The 19,222-nt window shown below is 40.1% G+C and overlaps 1 protein-coding gene across 3 annotated transcripts in view; it reads left to right on the top strand.

Annotated features, from left to right (window-relative positions):
• Positions 1–480: 480 nt before the first annotated feature.
• Positions 481–19,222, top strand: part of disp1 (dispatched homolog 1 (Drosophila)) — a 154,272-nt gene continuing 135,530 nt past the window's right edge. For all 3 annotated transcript variants that reach the window (XM_078174107.1, XM_033648467.2, XM_078174106.1), the window contains exons 1-2: positions 481–647; positions 8,684–8,749. The gene's annotated coding sequence lies outside the window, so the exon portion shown is untranslated. The remainder of the gene's footprint in view (positions 648–8,683; positions 8,750–19,222) is intronic.

Below are 19,222 nucleotides of genomic sequence, written 5' to 3'. Positions count from 1 at the left end.
GGCCATCACTACAAAATACCATAGGAAGTATATTATTTGCTTCATTTATTTATTTTTGTTTGTTTGTTTATTTATAGTTTTTTTTTTAAATAGTTTATGTAGAATAAGCATATATAGTTGTTGTGGAAAAAAGAAAGAAAAAGAAAAAAAAGTTTGCCTTTTTAATGCATGAATAGCAAATGTCACTACTATTAATTTATTGTGAGTTCTTATTTGATCAAAGCTGTATTTCTTAGGTGGCAGTACGAAACACTTGCAACTGCCTGTTCTTCTTTCAACTTTTCTGCATGGGCCCCAGCGCAACCGCACTGCCTGCACTATATTTACGCCCCTGCTACAATATTTACCACTACTACTACTGCTACTACTACTACTACTACTACCAAATAGACTACTAGGGGGTAAGAGTTTATGGCACATTGCTTCCTCCTAGTGCCCTTAGAAGTTCCCTACATTTAAGACATCTCCTGATGGCTCTGAAGTGCAAACAAGAACTCAGTGCGCAGCTGCTCAGCCAACATGGTTTGATGCTTGGATAGTGGATTCATCAGCATCCGGCAAAAACTAAAGTAGAGGAGCAGGAATACTTTTCTTATCACACATTAGTGCTCAGCGTGTGGTTTACTCTCAGACGGGTGGGTGCCCAGGTGAGTGCGCAGCTTGGTTGTGAGAGAATCCCCAGAGAAGCCGCTGTTTAGCCAGCTGTTTTGGTCAGCGAGGTTAACGTTAGCTGGCAGAGGCTAGCAGCGTTACTCAGCTAACATGAACTTAGCTAGCTTGGCGAGGGTAAACCTCAGTGTTGGATTGTTTTGGTGGTAAAATTAAGATAAGTATGGTCGGTGATGATGAGACAGTGTGTCCTAAGGTTTCGGCTTCTCACACTGAAGCTTTGGCATTAAAGGTAACGCTAGCAGGGCTGATAGAGTCTGCTGTGATTTGACATAACGTTAAGGCCGAAGCTATAATGATAACGTCATCTGTACTGACACAGCCTCCTGCCTCAAACTAATGTTAAAACCTCCAACCCAACACTTTGAATTTAGTTCGTATGCGAACGTGTGGCTAGTTTGAGCTGCAACTACATTGAGTAGTGCTAATGTAAACTATAACATTTCAATTTGCGCATTATTAGTTTGCTTAGACATGTCTGAAACAGCATCTTATGGATATCAGTATTAGGGCAATTGTATTTCTCGTCGGAAATGTAGAAACTACCATCGTGCAGAACATTCCTGTGCTCTACTCTCCTGCTGTTTGGTTGTATTGTTCGAGAAAATCTCAGCTCACTGTCAACAGAGATTGGTCCAGCTCACTGTTTTTGAAAAGGAGTTGCTCAACTCTTTTATTTGAACACCTGCATGTGTTCACAGGGAAGGGTAGTCCAATTTCAGTGTCAATCAACTCTATGTGACTTATACAATTACTTGTCTAATTCGGATAATCTAGAAGAGTACAAAGAAATATTTTAATAGGTACTACATGAGGAGAAATCTTTTTTTCACTCTGTTGTCATATAGGCTACACACAGGCCCAAAATACACACACAGAAACAGGACCTATACATGCATTAAATGGAGAGATGTCAGAACGAGGGGGCTTCCTTGGACAGGCACCTCGAGCAGTTGGGGGTTCAGTGGCACCTCAGTAGTACCCAGGGTGTGGACTAACACCTCTCCAGCTACCAGTCTACACTCCATACTTCATCTGTATGGGGTCTTGAGCTGGTGGCCCTCCGCTTCCCAAGCCAAGTCCCTATGGGCTCGCAGCACTTTTGTTCTTGCTCACATTTTTCACAAGTTTAAGTTGTGATCTGAGACTTTTATTATGCACTCAATAGATGTATTTCTCTAAAATTTTGGTCTCAAATTTGTTGAAATTGGTTTAAGTGAGCATTTATCCTTTCCTAAGATAATTCATCCATCTGACTGGTGTGGCATATCAAGATGCTGGGTCACTTTAAATGTGCAGTTTGATCACACAACAGAATGCCACATATGTCACAAGTTCTGAGGGAGTGTGCCATTGGCATGCTGACTGCAGGAATGTCCAACAAAACTGTTGCACGTGAACTGAAAGTTCATTTCACTACCATGCGCCGTCTCCAATGTTGTTTCTGTTAATTTGGCAATACATCCAACCAGCCTCACAACTGCAGACCACATGTAACCACACCAGCTCAGGACCTTCACATCCAGCATCTTCACCGGTAAGATTGTCTGGGACCAGCCACGGGAACAGCTGATGCAACCATTTATTTGTACAATTGAAGAATTTCTGCACAAATTGTCAGAAACCTGACAGGAGTTTTTCATCATAACCCACTTAGTTGTGAGGCTGGCTGGATGTACTGCCAAATTAACAGAAACAAAATTGGAGACGGTGCATGGTACCACACATCTCAGTTGGATGGATTATCGGATACACGGATTTCAACAAATTTCTGAGCAAAATTTGAGAGAAACGTATCTATTGAGTGCCTGAAAACAGTCGTAGATTTTAAACTTAAAACCTGTAAAAAAAGGAGCAAAAAGAAGAGTGCTGAGTATAATTTTTGTTAAGTGCATAACAGCTTACCTAAACCCATAGGCTCTTATATTATTCAGCTTCCCTACTGTCTCTCCAGTCTCTTAACAGAAAATAGCTGTCTTGACTTCTTCTCTTTTGTCTAATACCTAAAGGCAGTGTAAATTATTTTTTCACAAATTCAACTTTTCTTGTTTTTATTCCATTATTTTTTTTTCTTTTGTGTAGTCACATCCCTGAAACAAGTCTCTAAATAATACAATTTCAAACTTTCTAGTAGATACGGTGTTATAACATTTAGATATTCCCAGGCTTCTAGGGGAGTTATATTGCAAACATTGAAGTCAGTTTTTGTGATCCCAACAGTGATCTCTTTGAATACGCCCCATGACCTTTATGCAATTGAATAAACCCTTTATTCTCATTTTACAACGCAATAATGTACATCAACGTTAAACAAATGCCTACCTCATTGAGTTAATGGTAATAAACAGTCAAGTTAGCCTCAGAGTTTAGTCAAAAAGATGTTTAATGCTATGTGCATATGGACTTATTCCTAAGCTCTGGGTCAGTTTGTTGTGAGAGTTTCTCTCACGAGCATTAGCAAGCTAATCCTCGTCTTATAGCTTCTCAGCATCATATGAACGTGACCAGCTGCTGTTGATCTGCATAGCTGTTTAGAAACAGAAGTGAAGAATGAAAGGCAAAGAGCACTGGGTCAGTGGGTTGAACTGTAGGAAAATATTTGGCCTCAACACAGCTTCAGCTCTGAAACTTTAGGAGCGTGAGGAGTTTTGCTGCAGCTTTTCTTTGCCTCATCTGAACCCCACCAAGAATCCTGCTGGCCCACATAGTCTTGATTAACCCATAGTTATTGCTTTTATTTGTATTATATAAAGATAAGTGGACACATCAATAGTTATAGCCACAATTCAGCAACTCACCAAGTAAAGCGAACTCACATTGTAGTTTACCTCACTCCTATTTGGACTTATATTTGCCAGATAACATTATCATTTTAACAGGATATCTGTACAAGCACTGGGTGCAAAATAACTCATTTTACTTTTCCAGACAGTTCGATTAGTATGAAAGTAAAGCGAAATGTCATTGTGGCTAATGTGTCTGTATCTCACTCAATTTCCTTGATAAAGATGCTAATGTGACAATGTGATGTAGGTGTGCAGTGATATACTGATTTTAAGGTATAACTATGATATATAAGTTGATGGTTATCATACCGTGTACATTTGCTTCTCTACAATATCGCAAAAAAAAGCAACTAGATGTTGAATCTCACCTTTATTTTAGTTATTTTCTAAGGGGAGACTTTTTACACATACTTTCATTAAAAAAATGGTCTCAGGTTTCCGTTATAGTAATTAAACATTTGTTCAACCAACAATAACCCTTCCCTTTTCATTCCTTTAAGGGTCATTCTGACTGAAAAGATAAATTCTTAAATATTGTTATACCATGAAACAGCATTATTTTTGAGGCGAATATCGTACCATGAAAATCTCATACTGTTGCAGCTGCAGCGTGATGTTTAGCCCATGTCCACACACATTCTATAAATGCAAGTGACTCGATATACTTGTTAGCATTCAGTATCCTGAAAGTGTAGAATTTCATACAGGCCTATTCAAAATGTTTTATTGTGAAATGTTTTGTTATCCCAGGGCCCTGTTTAAGAAAGCGAGTTTAAGCCCTGATCACACAAAGCGTTTTAGCAGCTGGAGGTGGCTTTTTCTAATTGTTTTTAATGAGAATGAAGCTTTTTGCTTGCTGTTTTTGTGTTGCTACGCGCCTCGCGCTTCTGCGCTCTAGGCGTCTGGTGTTTTTGCTGGAGTGCTCTGAGCTCCTTGAGTTGAAAAAACTGCCCCACATCACCTCCTTATTTTTCCCATTGTCCAATTGAATGATTTGAGGGCGGGCCTTCTGTGGTGGACACAACAACAAGTTTACAGTTGGTAAACAATGAAGGAGAAACTGCTGGTGCTCAGTTGCTCGGCAGGACCAATGGACTCCCTGTATTCATTTTTTTTTTTTTTATAACAGGCCCGACGAAAGACAGCAGGTTGTCAAACTGCCCCCGAATCATCCTGGCATATGCCTGTAAACGGATGAGGGAAACTCTGGGTTTTCTGTTTCAGAAAGAGGTACCCTAAACTCTGGGTCAGTTACCATGGAAACTGACTCTGTGAATCTAACCTGTTTACTGGCAGGTTTTCTTCAACAAATCCTGTTCTCCCTGCCTCCTCCCTCTGACAGAGCCTGACATACTGTTTCATGTCCTCATTGAGTCAGTCCGTGTCAAAGTGTGTATCGAAGCGCATTAAGTAGTGGAGGTTTATTGGGTGTCAGAATCAAAATCCTGGTTGGATATTAATTTGTTACTCAGGACGATCTGTAGTTACCACTTTTATGTGCTGTCAGTCATTTCTTTGAACAGCAGTTTTCGCCCTCATATTAAAATATCACACAGCATCAAGCCAGCCCTAATCTCTATGCACAGATATCTGCATATGCATGCTTTGACTTCCTTTTTTTATATGGAACACTGTGACTCTTTACACAAGACAGCTGTCAGTTTGTTAGAGCAGCTCCACTAAAATGTTTGTTGCACATAATGTGTAATCTCAGTTTTAATCATAGAAATAATATGATTTGAAAGAAAAAATATCTGTGGTTTAAATTGTAGAAATCAGTAGGCCTCTGCAGGAATAATTATCTCTATCACCCATGATGTGATTGGTTGCATTAATGGAACATAATTCCTATAAAATTGGAGATTATTTATGATAAGCAGGATCGTGGTGCAGCTACAGAATGAAAGCGTTTTTTTTTTTGATAGGCTGCATATAGTCTGAACGTGTTTTAGCAGTGCTTCAGTGGCTGTGTTTAAATGTACAACATCTGTTTATATTGTTGAACTAACGCCATTGAACACCGTTGGACCAAAGATTCAAATAGAAGTCTGAAATTTAATTGATTATGTTTTTGATATTTTATATTATTGATTATATTTTAAATCTTCAATTGTAGGCTGTTTTTCATCTTCAGTTGCTGGCCCCTGTGACTTGTCCCCACCAGGTTAAAGCTGTATTTAAAGCTAGATTTAAAACGTAATGTAGGCTATGACCTAATGATGAATTAATGGATAACACTGAACAAAACTTTATTGTGTTAATTAATCAGCGCTTTTCCCCACTCTGACTTGAGCTCTTTTTTTTCCTGATAAACATGCACAGTCCGCATATTCATGCATTAATATCTCTACATCCACTCAATTGAAATGGAGGTTCTGCCTTTTATTTACCTGTTGCCATGGTGAATTGTCGTCCCATTGATAATTGCTTTTTTTCATTCAACACTCACAAACTTAGAGTGAGTTTTCCATCTGAGGATTAGTCAACTTAGAGTTCAGGGTTAGACTCAGAGTTTGTTAAACCTGCTTTCTGAAATAGGCCCCTGGTGTTTCTGCCTTGTTTCTATACAGACAACAACACGTGATAAATGTCAGTTTCTGTCAATCGACAGTTTTGTTGCAGATATATATATATATATATATATATATATATATATCACTGGGAGGAAAAAAATCTCACTTGCCTCTCAGGGCTTCTGTACGTGTATATATATATATATATATCTCACTTGCCTCTCAGGGCTTCTGTACGTATATATACAGTACAGGCCAAAAGTTTGGACACACCTTCTCATTCAATGCGTTTTCTTTATTTTCATGACTATTTACATTGTAGATTCTCACTGAAGGCATCAAAACTATGAATGAACACATGTGGAGTTATGTACTTAACAAAAAAGTGAAATAACTGAAAACATGTTTTATATTCTAGTTTCTTCAAAATAGCCACCCTTCGCTCTGATTACTGCTTTGCACACTCTTGGCATTCTCTCCATGAGCTTCAAGAGGTAGTCACCTGAAATGGTTTCCACTTCACAGGTGTGCCTTATCAGGGTTAATTAGTGGAATTTCTTGCTTTATCAATGGGGTTGGGACCATCAGTTGTGTTGTGCAGAAGTCAGGTTAATACACAGCCGACAGCCCTATTGGACAACTGTTAAAATTCATATTATGGCAAGAACCAATCAGCTAACTAAAGAAAAACCAGTGGCCATCATTACTTTAAGAAATGAAGGTCAGTCAGTCCGGAAAATTGCAAAAACTTTAAATGTGTCCCCAAGTGGAGTCGCAAAAACCATCAAGCGCTACAACCAAACTGGCACACATGAGGACCGACCCAGGAAAGGAAGACCAAGAGTCACCTCTGCTTCTGAGGATAAGTTCATCCGAGTCACCAGCCTCAGAAATCGCAAGTTAACAGCAGCTCAGATCAGAGACCAGATGAATGCCACACAGAGTTCTAGCAGCAGACCCATCTCTAGAACAACTGTTAAGAGGAGACTGCGCCAATCAGGCCTTCATGGTCAAATAGCTGCTAGGAAACCACTGCTAAGGAGAGGCAACAAGCAGAAGAGATTTGTTTGGGCCAAGAAACACAAGGAATGGACATTAGACCAGTGGAAATCTGTGCTTTGGTCTGATGAGTCCAAACCTGAGATCTTTGGTTCCAACCGCCGTGTCTTTGTGAGACGCAGAAAAGGTGAACGGATGGATTCCACATGCCTGGTTCCCACTGTGAAGCATGGAGGAGGAGGTGTGATGGTGTGGGGGTGTTTTGCTGGTGACACTGTTGGGGATTTATTCAAAATTGAAGGCACACTGAACCAGCATGGCTACCACAGCATCCTGCAGCGACATGCCATCCCATCCGGTTTGCGTTTAGTTGGACGATCATTTATTTTTCAACAGGACAATGACCCCAAACACACCTCCAGGCTGTGTAAGGGCTATTTGACCAAGAAGGAGAGTGATGGAGTGCTGCGGCAGATGACCTGGCCTCCACAGTCACCGGACCTGAACCCAATCGAGATGGTTTGGGGTGAGCTGGACCGCAGAGTGAAGGCAAAGGGGCCAACAAGTGCTAAACACCTCTGGGAACTCCTTCAAGACTGTTGGAAAACCATTTCAGGTGACTACCTCTTGAAGCTCATGGAGAGAATGCCAAGAGTGTGCAAAGCAGTAATCAGAGCAAAGGGTGGCTATTTTGAAGAAACTAGAATATAAAACATGTTTTCAGTTATTTCACCTTTTTTTGTTAAGTACATAACTCCACATGTGTTCATTCATAGTTTTGATGCCTTCAGTGAGAATCTACAATGTAAATAGTCATGAAAATAAAGAAAACGCATTGAATGAGAAGGTGTGTCCAAACTTTTGGCCTGTACTGTATATATGTATTTATATATATATATATATATGTATATGTGTATATATATATGTATATATATGTGTATGTGTATATATATATATATATATATATATATATATATACGTACAGAAGCCCTGAGAGGCAAGTGAGATTTTTTTCCTCCCAGTGATCCATTTTATAATTGTTTTCCTTCCTCTGTTTATGACTTGAACACCTGAAAGAAATGATATTAAGTTTCTTATTTTTTTTCACCTGTGAAACAGGTGAGGTTTTTTTTCCATAATCATATTTCTATGTTACTTTCTTTTTTAGTCTGTGAAAAGGGGGATGAAAAAAGGTTTTAGCAGGTTTAAAAAAGAAAAAAGAAAAAAGTGTTCAAAATAGTTCTAAATAGGACCAAAAGCATTTATGTTGTCTTCCAGGTGACTTTTAATTTCTCCATGCACACTAAACACAACATATAGCAAGTTATATAACATTATGCTCATGTCTTTCTTATGACTGGAAATGTGTTTTAATTGGCGCTAATCTGCCGTTGGTATTAGGTATACTACTATTAGCCGTCAGCCCACTAGCTAGCAAGTGAAAAAACAAAAGCTAATGAAAAAATTAAGTTAAAAAACTAAAAAAGTATTTTAGAAAATCTGGAAAAACTTTTTGTCTTAACTGTTTCATGGATTCACAGAGAATTTTTTTAAGGAACTTTGAAAGATTATCCTGGCAAAACCTTATTTTATTTTTTTAACCTGTTCCTGTACATGTACATGTACATGAAATGGTTTTTCCCTCACTTGCTTCTCAGGGCTTCCATACACATTGCAACTTTTTCAGTGTTTTGTTAATGTTTTTTCTCTTATCAGAGTTCCTTGGAGGCTGGCAGGTCAGGAACGAGCAAACACAAACCGAGTTCATCCAAAGAATTAACAGTAAGTTAATTCACACACACAATTACACATCAATGACACTTAATTCCTTTTTTTTCCAAAATGAGTGAGAGCATTAGAATATCACACATCAGCAAAATACTGTATGCATTTGTCAGTTTAAACACAAGTAAATTACTCCCACCCATCTGTACTTACATTGAAGCTGGACTATTTGTGATCCTCCTCTAGTTGCATGTATTAGTTGCATGTATTTAAAAAGCCACTAGGGGGCAGTCCTGTGCTTTTTATTCCCACCATCAGCCCCACTAGTCCACACTGAGCAGACACTTCTGTGGGACATCCTGGTGTGATTGCATGTTTGGTATGGAATAACTGTGTAGACTTATAATTGCCTTCAACAACACAAGATAGGTGCACTCTATCTGTATTAAGACTAAAACAGCTCTGTTGTTACCTTAGAAAATGCACAGAAGCCCATCGTCTGTTGAATGAAATTAGCATTAACAGATGATATTTTGTGGCCAAAGCCTCCTTCGAAAGTAATTTTAGTTTTTTAGCCTTTATGGAAGTGTTAGAACTTGTTTTTAGAGCAATTTACAACTGCGATGAATAATTGGTTAGTTGTCAACTATTAAATTAACTATTAATTAATCTATTAACTGGTTTAAGTGATTTTGTTTAGGAAAAAAAATAAAATTCTCAGATTTTAGTTTCTTAAATGTGAAAATTTTACTCTTTCTTTACTCCTCTATGACAGTAGACTGGATATGTTTGGGTTGTGGACAAAAGAAGAAATTTTAGAGAGTCGTCTTGAGCTGTGGGAAACACCAATTGACATTTTTCACCATTTTCTGACATTTTATAGTCCAAACAACCAATTGATCAATTTGAAAATAATCGTTAGTCACAGCCCTAGAACAGTACAATTTCTGCAGTTTAAAGAGAAACTGCAAGTCTGGCCTACTGATTTTGACAGATAAATGTGTCCCACTCCAAAATCTACTTCTTGAGATTGCTGTAGTGAAAACTATTTTCACTTTCCTCCCTCCCTGTCAACCCTCACCATCTCTGTCTGCTTGTTATAACCCCCCGCCCCAACATACACACACTCAAAACCCTGCACACCCCTTTACGAAATGTCTCTGAATCCCTCCATCCTGGCCTCCCAGACCTCATGAACAACTGGCCTGGACAGCTGGCTTTAACAGCTGCTCGCCGTCTCATTTTTTGGCCTATCTCCATCTGGGCAACTTTTTCCATTGCGCTCTTTTTGCAAGCCAGCCTTTCTGTTTCTAAATCGGTCTTTATGCTGTCTTTGTGCCATTCAGCAAAAACTAAGTTGAAAACAAAATCCAGAGTTTTATTTAGTATTGATGCAGGAAGCATTTATGATGCCTCTATTTACCATTTACTGGTAGCCTTGATTTGTCTGCTAGAATACATCCCCTTTGGAAAAAGCTGTCCTTTTTTGTGTTGGATTTTGCCATTAACAATTAACAAAAAATGTTATTTTCCGTATACGCATCTGTTATCAGTGTTTCTTTGTTTTCCTTTGATCTATTTACCACCATTACCTTCTGGTGACGACACCATTGTTCATTTCAGAATGAATCCCATGTGTCATCTGCACTCTAATAGCCTGGTCTGAATCGTCTTTTGTCCATCTGTTGATAATGTGCCATAATGTTTCCCCATTGTAACCATTGGCATTTAGTTGAGGGAATTGTTCCCTGAGCAATGGCAGTAAAGGAAAGTGAAGTGTCGCACGAAAAGTCTTTTTTTTTGTTTGTTTGTTTGTTCGAGTCACAAAGAGGTAAAAAATGTTAGACCTGTCTGAAAAGCTAAACCTGTTTGCACCTGCATTTGTACTATCAAACATTGATCAGCCTCACAGATGAAAATGAAAAAGGCGCAACCCCATAGTAATAAGTCTTATCTTACTATAAATGATAAGCAGTGTTTCCCACATAATTAGAGTGAATGTGTGGCAGTAGCCACATGTTCACATTTTTTTCTTTGAAATGCCTGTTTGTCCCTATGTATCAGTCTGTGTCCCTTCTCTAAATTTGGAGATTTTGTAGGCCCATGAATGCAGCACAGGTGGAGGTCTCCATGAGTTCTTTTTTTTCCTCATCAGCAGTTTGAGACTTGGTGGATAATTGATCTGTCAAGCCATTCAGAGCTGATCAGATCAGAGAGGAGCAGCTGCGAGGAAACGAAAACTTTTAGACTCAGCAGAATGAACTGACAGTGTAGTGCTATAAATAACCAAATGTATATGTGTTCCAGTAGTGCTCCTTAAGGAACAGTCCAGCTTCAAAAACAGAAAATCTATTTGTGGTGGCAGATGTTTTAATTGTGGCATGCTGCCACAAATAAATGACTGTGTTGGAAACCCTGTTAATGAGACAGACAGAGAGAGACATGAGTCACTTTCTCTCTCTGTCTCCCTCTCTCTTAAAGTATCATTTTGTCATATGGATCACTTTACATCTATTATGTTGATTTGTTCTCTACACACGACATCTATTGCGTGTATGTCCATCCTGAAAGAGGGATCCCTCCTCAATTGCTCTTTCTGAGGTTTCTACCATTTTTCCCGTTTTTTTTGGGGGGAGTTTTTCCTTATCCGCTGCGAGGGTCCTAAGCACAGAGGGATATTGTATGCTGTAAAGCCTTCTGAGGCAAATTGTGATTTGTAATATTGGGCTTTATGAATAAAATTGAATTGAATAGAGCTGAAAAGAAAGACATTTAGATCCATTTCAATCTAAATTAATAATAGAAACACAAATGATGGGCAGAGGTGAAACAAACTGAATAAACTCCAATGACCTGTTGACCTGATGGACCTTTTGTCCTGCTGCTGGTGTGCAGTTGTTGGAACTGTAATTTATACCGCCTTGCAGTGAGCTGTATCCTGTGCTTTCTCTCCTCGGGGTGGCACAGGGGTTAATCGGGCCAGGAGCTTGTTGCCACCGGAGGCCTGACTGCACACTTGCTGTCTATAATTCAAACTGTTGCACTGCATTCTTTGATGTTGAGCTGAAGGATGGAGACACTGGTGGATCTCGCGGACCCTGTGGCACCAGCATGCCTAATCTCTGTCTGTCTTTGTAGAGACTTCAGGCTGCTACACAGTATGGATTTGTGACTTCTGGTGCTGACAGGCTGGCTGGCTCGTACACTATAGATCTCTGAGAGAAGGAGATGTTCTCCCAGCTCTGACGAGACAGAGCCTGTCACTATCTGGCCTGTCAGGGACATGGATTAAGATTAGTCTGAGATAAATATTTTGCTCTCAGTGGGGATGAAATCCAACCTGAGACTCAAATTTCAAAGTTTTTGTCTTTTCATGGGAGAGCAGTCCAACTATTCTGTGAGAAGATCCGTTAAAAATAGGCTATCAACCTCTTTGGTGTTGGGCCTGTGTTATTTTATGCCCTCAAATCCATTGTTGTCAATGTTAACACACGGACAGTGTGCTCAAAAGCGGCATCACAGCGCGTGTGTGTTTTTGTGTTTACAAAGCCTTTTTTTTAGGAGTGCGACGGCTGTGCCCTTATATAAAGGGCTGGTACACATGCCGCACAATTAACCGCTTGGAAAACACGAGGTCAAGCGCTGGCTGCTTCTTGTGTGCCTACTCACAGCTAGTGCTTCTCAAAGTCAAGGATACTTCCTTGGTAGGACAGGTTCTTCCAAGTAGGGTCCTACAGAGGCTAGGCAAGACTCCTTACCTGTATTCAGTAAACACACATTGAAACAGGTTAGCAAGTGCCCAGGTGTGCATCACTGAAGAAGGGCTGTTGAGGCAGGATGTGTCTTAAATAAGCTAAGTGAGTTTTTAAAGATTATTTTTTTGGGCTTTATGCCTTTAATATACAGGACAGTGTGAAATGGGGAGACAGAGAGAGTGGGGGGACGACATGCAGCAAAGGGTTGCAAGCCGGAGTCAAACTCGCGACCGCTGCAGCGAGGCATCACCTCTATACATGGGGCGCCGGCACTATCCACTAAGCTACTGATGCCCCAAAGCTGATATTCTTTCAGGCATTATTTTTGAAGTGTGCATTAAGCCTAAAATATCAACAGATGTTAAGCTTTAGGTAATCTTGCAATAAAAATCAAATGATCAACTTCTTCATTTTATCAGGAACTGATAGAAAAGGTAACAAATCTACAGGCTATGTAAGTCTGTTCCCTGTCACATGACATGCGGTGTGAGTTACTGCGTTTTAAAAAGTTAAACTATGTTCATCCCAGGGTGCAGTTGTCACATACAAAAACTATGTCTACATTGAAAACAATGGATTTGATGGCACAAAAAGCACAGCATGTGAATGGCCCAAATAAGGTACAACTTTTGGAACGCAACAGCAAACAGTGCATGTCAGGTGATAAGGAAATACCAATGGCAGGTGGGATATAACTTCCCTTACTTTCGTAAATATCAGTCTATTGTAAATATAGAGAAGTTGATATTTTAGTGCAGGGCTACCCGGAGTTTATAAGCTTATTTTGGTATACATTTAAAAACAACACCTGGAAGAATCTCAGCTACACTCTCAGAATTTCTGGTAAGTAGGCTATGATACTTTGCTGGGTATGGTCACTTAGCAACGTCAGGTGCAACCTGCCTCCGAACCCTTGAAAGTTGGCACAAGAGTAGTACTTAGCACACGACTTTTCCAAGTGAAATGAAATAAAATATGTGTCGTGTGTTTGATGAATGGACACCCGTTCACTCTCACATTTATATACTGGTGGCCGAGGCTGCACAAGATGCCTACTCAGTTTTTGAAAAATCACATAAATCACATGCACTCCCACACTGATTTGAGGTTCAGTATCTTGCCTGAGGATACTTCATGACGAAACGGGGGAGCTGGGGATTAAACTGCTAATCTGCAGATTGGTGGACAACCCGCTCTACCTTCTGAGCCACACCTGCCCCCTGTTTGAGCCTTAAGTCCATATTTGAACCCTACAATAACCACATGGTCACTTGGGGGCAGTGGAAACAAGTTGTAAACACAACATTAACACAGCATTTGAGTTGATATGTTGCATGTTAGCAAACCAGTGGTTGTGTTTCTGGGCAGGTGATGAGTATACCTCCAATATTCACTCTCTTTAGCACTGTTTTTTGTCTCTACCAACTCCTGAGGGGAAATATCTGGCTCTTTAGCTGCAAAATGCTCCGCTGTGTTCACCAGCTATTCTGTTTTTTATTTGTTTTTTGTTTTTTTACTGCTGTTTGGTTTACAGAGCACCTGCTTTGTTCAAAAAACCGTTTCACCATAAGGTCCGTTCAGTGGTAATTCTGGAGCTTTCGATTGTATTTGGAGTCCTTTTAGTCTCAGCCTTGCCTAGAACCAAGTAACATGCTACTTTTTTGCTGAATTCACCTTCAGCCTAAAGTTTTATACAGTGGACTTTGGGATGTATTTGACTGTAGTTTTAGATACTCACTTAACCTTGAAATTCGGTTCACTTTACATAAAAATGCTACCTGTAAATAATTGAAGTTATGATATTGTAATTGCTACTGAAATTAAATTTAATTTACTGAGAAATTGGATATTATAACACAAAATGTTACATTACTGCAATTCAAATTTGGTGCAGCCTGTCCTGTTTTGAATTATATCTTTCATTTCTGAAATGCAGAACAAACAAGCAGAGTTCAGATGGAGATGCCAAAACCGTAAATCAAAAAAGAAGGGGAAAAGAGCAGTGTTGAAAGGTTGACCTTAAATAGCTGTACTTTGTGTGCCCTTGCATGTCACGTTTCTTCAAACCCAGGAGGTGGAGAGGACAAATAAACCAATTACTAAGGCAAAAAATATGGTGTGTAAGTGAGTTTCACATCGTCTGTAATCTGAAAAACTAAAGCTAAGTGTCTGAATCACCGGATGAATGTTGTTTTGACTCCTGACTGCTGATACTAGATTTGTCTACTAACTTCCTTCATGACACACACACACACACACACACACACACACACACACACAGAGTGTAGTTTAGTGGAAATTTAGAGGAAATCCAGCGTGCAAGATCTAGCTGTCATAAAGTCCATTTTTTTAGCCCCTAGCATAAGAATTATCTCTGGGGATGCAACAATTGTGAAATTCTGATACTGATACCAGTTTTTTAAAATAACAATTTGGCCGATGGCCAATACCAATCCCAATGTTATACTGCTTTAAAGTCATTCAGCCCTTCATTACACTGCGTTTGAATGAGCACAGATTCAGTCACAAATGTATTAAAGTTTAATTTAACCTTTCACATGTAAAACATCTTTTTTTTTGTTTTAAATAAAAACTGTTTCTAGGCCTTTTTACTATTCATTAATTTTCAGTAACCGCTTATCCCGTAATGCCTGGTACACGCTACACGATATCAGCCTGATTTTAGCCCAACGCTGCGGCGTACAGTGTTGGCATGGATCGTGAACAACAAAGAGTGTCATACACAATAATCCATCGTTTGATCTCATGTAGTGTGTCATAGTAGACGGCAACCGACGGCACGTCAGGGACGCCTCACAACATTCCAACAGAAAGTCTAGCATATTTGATTTTCTTTTTGTCGTTCACGACTGCTCCCGTCACAGCAGTCACTTTAATCATTAGAAGCACAGAGCAATCTGCTGCCGTGGACAGCTGTATGACAATAACACCCCAAGGTTTTAGATATTTCCTCTAAGGACGTTACCACACAAAAATTATGGTGTGGAACAGCAGAACCACTTAAGCAACCCGGTGAGTACTGCCATTAGCATCAAGCTAGCAAAGAATGTTATTTCTTTATAATGGAGAAGGACATAAAGTAAGAAAATAAAAAAATAGTGGTGGGGCTTTTACTCACCACAACTGCAGAGGCTACAGCTTCATTTGAAAAAGGCTACATTGTAAACGGGCCATTATTTATCATTCCCTCTGTATTTAATATTTTTACTTTTGATCCACTCCGGTTTGCCTTGATAAAGTTAATGCATTGCACCGTCATTTCAAACTCAACACTTCCTGTCTCTGTGTCAAATTAAAAGCCCCTCATAACTTTGGTTGAGAGAATCCCCTTCATTTTCTAAATAGGCTTTTATTGTGAAACATTTGCAGGAACTTGTTATGGAGGATTCGGTGACTTTCATGTTTGCTTTTTTACATTACTACAACATTTCAGCTGGCACATGAACAGACACAGTGACTGAAATAATAGTAATAATAATAAAAATAGGACAAGAATAACCCGATCACATCACACATGTCGTGAAAGATGGGGGATAATTGGTGTGGACCATTGTGTAGTGTGTCATGCCTGTCGGCCAAGTCATGGCACCATTTTATCATTACACAATTGTGTAATCTGACATATTGACTGTCAGAACAGACAGGAGTGTCACGTAGTGTGAATCAGGTATAAAGGGACGCAGGGGACATGGAGCCTATCCCAGCTGGCATTGGGGGAGAGGAGGGGTACACCCTGGACAGGCTGCCAGACTATCACAGGGCTAATATATAGAGACAGGCAACCATTCACACTCACATTCACATGGACGGGCAATTTAAGGTCACCAAGTAACCTAACTTGTATTACTTTGGATTGTGGGAGGAAGCCGGAGTACCTGGAGAAAACCCCCGCTGACACAAGGAGAACATGCAAACTTCGCATGCAAACTCGAACCCCCCACCATGGGTTTAAACCAGGAACCCTTTTGTGAACCCTCTTGTGAAGCTACAAGTTAGCTTCATACAAGAAGTTTCTCCCTAAAAAAAAAGGTCATATTTCTCATATCTATAGGCATATCATATCTCAGGAACAGAAGCGGAGACATTTGGTCTGATACTGAATCTGTGACACTAATCTTGGGCTCCCACCTTGAAACTGCGCTGATTGTATAGATCTTCTGTACCGCTCAGGGGAAGATGTGTATGATGTTGTTGATGTTTTGCTGATGTTTTCAGAGACATGAACTTAAACAGTAACTGCAACTTCACTGGTTTGCTGAAACATACTACTGGGAGGTGGCAGTTCTAGTTTTAAATCAGTTATGATGCCACCCAGGTATGAAGAAGTGTACAGGCAAATAGTAAATGCTCAAGCCAGATCCCTCTAATAACTCCTTGATTACGGCCCATCTTTGATTGTAGCTAGACATAAGTCTGGGGTGCGTCTCTGGCATGTTGCTGATCCCACCAGGCAAACTTGAGCCTCAGCAGACAGAGGCATGGATCCTATCATGGCATGCCATCCATCACATCAACTCCTATCTCAATGTCTTTATGGAGCTCTTAATTGAAAGCAGGCTGCCTGATAGGCCCTTTGCCTTTGGTTCCCGGGCTTTAGATTAAAGACATTGATAGTGCCTGGTGCTCCTCAAAAAGCATATGTGAAATATTACAGGCTCTGGCCACTACACTCTGCTTTCAGCTATTTGACCTAGAGAGGGCCCTGTGTAGGAAGAGGGGCTTGAGAAACAAGCCCTGTCTCTGTGTTTTGCATCACACAGGTCTAGAGCCTTACCATATCACTGCCTGCACCACAGCTGTCACTGTTTGTATATTTGATATAGTGACGGATGCCGAAAAGGAACAGGTGTTGCATATTAGTGCCACTCTTTTATTCAACTCCCCCCACCACCACCACCCTCGGAAAAAAGTGGACTGTGGTCAATAGAGTTGTCAGAGTCTATCATTGTAATATATGGCAATCTGACTTTTAAACTAAGCTTTGTTACAAAGCATTACCTTCCCAGTTTTCCTGAGGAGGAGGCACAGAAAGGGAAAATGAATTAATGTGGTTCAGGTGGACTGACCCCCAAAAACAAATCAGAAACCTGGGAATGTCTTTGAACATTGACCTTTTTTTGTCCTGTCGTCTCTTCTCAGTAAGTTATATTGGCCTGTATTGAGTTTGTAGGAATATCAACCCCAGATGGAAACTTCCATATTTGATTTTGACATTTATGTCCAATTTTTATGCCTCTGTGCCAACGATAGCCGTGGTCAGAGGCATTATGTTTTCGGGTTTGCTGTCCATCCATCCCATTCTCCTGAATGCAATATCTCAAGAACACCTTGAGGAAATTCCTTCAGATTTGGCACCAGTGTCCACTTGGATTGAATGATGACCTGTTAAGAGCGAGGGGATGACATACAACGAAAGGCTGCAGGTTGGAATTGAACCTGGACACAGCCATTGTACATGGGGCACCTGCTCTACCAGGTGAGCTACTTGGCACCCCACCTGTTTAGATTTTTGTGATCAGTATGACCTCGTCTGTCTCATTCTTGTAAATGCAATATCTCGAGAACACCTTTGGAGAATATTTTTTTCAAATTTAGCACAAATGTTCACTTGGACTCAACAATAAATTGATTACAATTTGGTAGTCAAAGCTCAAGGTCACCATGACCTTTCTCGTTAACAGACAAACAACACCAAGATGGAATTTCCTCAAATCTGGCACTAACGTCCACTTGGACTCAAGGATGAATTAATTAGGATATGCTGGTCAGAGGTCAAGGTTACTGTGACCTCAGAAAACATGTTTTTGACTGTAACTCAAGAATTCATACTCTAATTATGGCTAAATTTCACACAAATATCCATTGGGATATAATAATGTAGTGATGACATTTAATATTCACAGAGTCAAAGGTCAACTTCACTGTGACATCATAAAGTTCTGCATATAACTCTTTTCTGGCCATTGCTCAACGTCATATCACAGGAACAGAAGGGGAGACGTTTGGTCAGGCACTGAAAGTGACACGGATCTTGGGTGCCCAACTTGAAACTGTGCTTATTGTGTAGATTTTCTTTGCTGCTGTGGTGAAGATGTGTGTGAAGCATCCATGTTTTTTACAGTCACAGTAAACTGTAAGTGCAACTTGATGGGTTCGTGGAGGCATACATTCACAAAGCAGTAATATTGTTTTTTGTCAGAAATGATATTATTCCACTTAGAGTTATTTTCTTCTTTTCTACATTGCAAGGCTCAGCCTATTTGTTGTTTCAGCAGTAAAATTCAAGTAATTTGATCTGCACATGAATTACTGCCCAAACCGCAGGCTTACATTGTGGATTACCTGACTATTTGAGTGGACTTGTGCTTTCCTAACCTACTGCCAGTAGCTTAACCAAATATACATTTTGTCATGGGCTATCATTCAGCCTGTATTTTCTGGTTGATATTTTCTGCCTTGATTTTCTGGGTGGACACATTTTTAATCCCTTGCCATGCCTCAGCCTGCAGAACACCATTTGGCTTCCCTCACCTCATCAGTCTTGGTTTGTGTGTGTGAGACAGAGAGTGAGAGTGTAAGCGAGTGAGCTGCTTCACTGAATCTTTCCTCGTTTGTATAGCTCTTCAGACAAATCCCCACAGACAGGGCCCTGGTTCCCCCCCACAGAGAACAGCCTCATTAGGATTTGTTGCACAAACTGGAGAATTTTGACCGGCTGAGGGAGCAATGAGGCCTTCCCTCCTAGGGACACATG

The sequence above is a fragment of the Epinephelus lanceolatus genome, chromosome 13, assembly GCF_041903045.1.
Source record: "Epinephelus lanceolatus isolate andai-2023 chromosome 13, ASM4190304v1, whole genome shotgun sequence".
Lineage (NCBI taxonomy): Eukaryota > Metazoa > Chordata > Actinopteri > Perciformes > Serranidae > Epinephelus > Epinephelus lanceolatus.
This window is presented reverse-complemented; position numbering and strand designations above follow the sequence as displayed.